Source organism: Pundamilia nyererei, unplaced genomic scaffold, assembly GCF_000239375.1.
Source record: "Pundamilia nyererei isolate P.nyererei 1_Seehausen unplaced genomic scaffold, PunNye1.0 scaffold00008, whole genome shotgun sequence".
NCBI lineage: Eukaryota > Metazoa > Chordata > Actinopteri > Cichliformes > Cichlidae > Pundamilia > Pundamilia nyererei.
In genome coordinates, this window is record NW_005187409.1 from 6553873 (window position 1) to 6557905 (window position 4033).

Consider the following 4033-nt stretch of genomic DNA (forward strand, 5'->3'; position numbering starts at 1 on the left):
ACCGAATTCAGGTTTGCTCCCGCTTTATTTTTAAATACGCATACGGTACTTGTATGCGCCCTATGGTCCAGTGCGCCTTATGTGTGTGTTAAATACAGTAATGGCACACATAACTGAGACTGCGCCTTTTAGCACAGTGCGCCTTATGGTCGTGAAAATACGGTTGGTTGCATCAGACATGAACTAGTCTTTTAACCAGTCTGAAGTGCTCAGTTATAAAGTTATAAAGTTACAACGTCTGCTTACTCAGATTTTGGTTAGTGGATTTATTAAACTTTTAAAAAGCAGAAACTTTGAGTTTTCAGGTAGTTGCAGGGGTACTTTTGGGACCAAATAAAGGAAAATGCGCTAAAAAGCAAAACAATAATTTTCTTGTTTTAGTATTATTTAAAAGCATAACTGTGATTAAAGTGAATGACTTTGTACTTGTAATCTCTAGGAGATTCGAGTGAAAGTAATATTTGATGCACCTCATGTGAGAACAGAGCATGTAACCGTCCAAAGTTTACGACGTGCGGACACGCCACGTGTTTGCTGCCCTGTGCACGATCTGGCCTTACACCTAATGACAGCTAACTCATAAGATCATTTCCAGTAGCTGGAGCAGCCGTGATGCTGAGTTTCTCACTTTCTTTCTCACATTTAGCATTAGAAAAGGGAACTCATGATAATGTCAGTGTGTCAGAGTTTTTCTGATGTTATCCCAGATTTCTATTTAAAAAAAAAAAAAAATGCTCTAGTAACTTCTTATTTTAAAATAAATTGCGATGACTTGGCTATGCAGGTTCATAAAAAATTGGTTCCCAAAGTTCACAAAAGCAGAACAGAAACCAGTAAATGGAGAACAATATTGGCAGGGTGGGAAGTGCCTTGTGGTCGTGTGATCAACATATTGACCATGGGGGATTTTCGCCGCAGCAAAACACTCCGTTGATGGAAGAAGACAACCATCAGCTGGTGGTTCATGAAAGTGTACCTTAGGTAGGTTTTCAAGGTTTGTGTACAACTGGTTCTATTGGGGTAGAGGATTTATAGTGAGCCAAAGACGCCATTGCGGACCTCTCCTCAGCTCTGATGTCGAATTCATAACATCCTGTTTCTCAGGAAGTGGCTATGAGGGGAAAGGGGAGCGGCAGTGGGACGACATTGATTGTTTTCATTGTTCAGCAAAACTCTGCGCTGACTTTCAAGGCCAAAACTAACAGCTGTGAGAGAGAGAGTCGGATGGAGGACAGAAGCCATGCGCATGTAAAGAGTGACATTATAAACACAGATGCGTGCACAGTCAAATGTGTCCTATGATCTTTTTCTTGCTCCCAAACCCTTTTCACACTTGCGCCTGTGCTCTCAGTTGCACAAACTTCTCATTGTTCCTCCAGCCTCCCAGGCTGACAGCTGCAAATTCCCTCCTGGCTGTGGTTAAACCACAATAACACACTTGCTCACACACAGTGTGTATATATATATATATATACACACACACACACACACTCTCGCCTGCCAAGAAATATCCATCATGGTTTATAATTCATCTTGTGCAAATGGCATTAGTGCTCATTAGTTCAATAAGATGGCCTACAGACAGGTAATGATAATATTAATGATTTTAACAAGCCAAGAATTGAGACTATGCGAGTTTATCACAAAGCTATGTAAACAGAGCAGCTTTAGAGACTTGATTAGTTTATTTTGCTGTGTTTGGGTCACAGTGACCAGTAAACCTGCCTTGAAGTGCCACAAAAGCACAGTAAACTCTGATCTCTGAGTGATTATTAGCTAGTGTCCTCCTTAACCTGTTCCACACTGGATGAGTGGGTGGGCTGCTGTGCTGAATTGGCAGGAGACAATGCTAGGAATGCAAGATTAGCTTTTATCTTTGATTCAGCACTCCTTTCCTTATCGCCCCCAACCCCCCCCAAGCTTCACCCTCTCATTCCCTCATCTTTCCTACAAGTCCATCTGTTTTATTTGTTTCCAGCTCTTAAAAGTCTGTTCATCTCAATCTCTAAAGGATGAAATCAACCCTGTCTGGGCTGTGACCATATAAAGGCATGTGGGTGACACGACAGCAGTTTGTGATTTGCTCAGGTAGGAGGTTATGACTCTCTGTGAGTCAATGAGGTGACATCATATCGCTTCCTGGCAGCCAGCCTTATCCCACATGCAAATGCTGGTTTTGGTTCTCGTGGATTCCTTTGTCTTAGGAAACACTTAAGCCACGCCTGGTTTCCTCATCAGGTCATCCCACTTTCCCTCCCTCTTTTCCCATACCGAACACACCCCATTCTGGGATTTTATTTTATGTTTTTTTTTTTTTTTGTTTTTTTTAAATGTCGTGTGCTTTGTTAGTCATTATTTTGAAATTCATACAGGAACAGACAGGCACTGCAGCTGTCAGTTTACTAGGTAAAATGAAACTGAGAAAATGATCTTACTGTGTGGTAATAGTTTTGTTTTTAATTATTTTCTGTATAAACTCATGCTGGGTCATGAAAGTCAAACGACGAGTCATTCATCATCACATCTTGAGCCCCAATGCTTGCTTTGTGCTTTGCTCTACACCTGTTATCTGAAGTGTAAATGCAGGGCCCTGTTTCTTGTTCAAACTTTCAGCTGCGTTGGTGCATGTGCGCCAGACAGTGTGACTGAAATTTAGTCACCCCCCCACCTCGTCCAACCGGTCATGCAGGTGTGTAGCAATAGCGGGTTTATTCACCTCATGAAGAGCTGGGCCGCTGCAGAACAGGGTGTATCACCAGATAAGAGGATCTGAGTCTCCACTATCCAGTTGCTTGCCTCTGGTATAACAATGTCTCTTTTTAAGGTACAATAACAAAGGATATAGAGGGAGGGGATATAAGGCAGTTAGGAGATTTGGGAATTAATGCTCGGAGCTACAGGTAGGGTGAAAACTGATTAGAGAGAAAAGCTTGGATTAAAAAAAAAAAGGGCAAAAAGAAGAGGTAGTAAGAAGAACATATGTTAGAATCTCTAAAACCTGCTTTTGCTTAAGCTCTTTATGCTGAAAATCGATGTTATCCAACCTAGAAATAGCTGCAGGTTGTTCAACTTCCCCAGCTAGCCTCCATATTCTGGCCAAATGTTGAGTAAATACAGGGTGTGTCCAAAGGCTGAAACTACTGTATATCTGTCTCCCTGCTGCGCCTTCCTCCCCACAGAGCGAGCAAACAACCCCCGTTGACACACTTGTACGGTATTCTCACTGTGTTGCTGATTTTTCAAGCCGATGCGTCTTCTCTAAAACACTTCTCGCCCTCTTTCCTCCACCTCTCCTTTCTTTCTCTGCAGTCCATTTCTACCTGCTTCTGGGGCTCGGTGGTTGGGTCACTTTCCACACATGAACAACTAAAGCGCCACTTCTGGCCTTGGTGTGATCTCTCACCTCTTCTACCAAAACCCTGCCCACAGGTTAAGGTGTGTATTTTGGATTTTCTGTAAACCCAGTTTAAAGGCAGATGGTGCATTTTTAGTGGTCAACCCATAAGGAGAAGTGTGCAGCTCTCTTTGGGGTTAAAGGTTGTAAGTTGTGGTGTTAAGCTTCCTGTTTTGGTAAAAAAAAAGCTTCATTCTCTAAGGGTAAAGGTTGTTTATATAAAGGATTTTCTATTTATCACCAGAAATTATTCTACTTGAATGTGGAGGGAGTGACTTATCCAAGGACAGCATTTAGCTTTTCTCTGCTCTTATCTGAAACTTTATCCATGAAATGTCTTGTGATACAAAGATACCAATACATGTTTTAAAAACTTTTCTTGGCGTCTTATTTCTTGTGTGGTATCGGACAGTGTCAAAATTTAGAGGATATCTTTGTTTATTTAATGATGGTGTATTTAAACTGCATGCAGTCATTGATGTAATGTTGTGATAAAATACTACATATCCACATTTTATGATTTAACAAACTTTTATGGTTAAGTGCTATAAACCTCTGCTACCACTTCCTCTCTGCTGCAGTTTACCAGTGAAGTTGGGATTTCACGTTTTTTTTTTTTTTTTTTTTTTTTTTTTTTTT

General features: G+C 41.1%; 1 protein-coding gene across 7 annotated transcripts in view; it reads left to right on the forward strand.

The window, feature by feature from the left end:
• The window catches only part of LOC102201180 (catenin delta-1), a 17642-nt gene that overhangs the window by 2310 nt on the left and 11299 nt on the right, over positions 1-4033 (forward strand). For 5 of the 7 annotated variants that reach the window (XM_005723170.1, XM_005723174.1, XM_005723173.1 and 2 more), the window contains exon 2: positions 3310-3435. The exons of the other annotated variants lie outside the window; for them this stretch is intronic. The gene's annotated coding sequence lies outside the window, so the exon portion shown is untranslated. The remainder of the gene's footprint in view (positions 1-3309; positions 3436-4033) is intronic. 7 annotated transcript variants of the gene reach the window in all.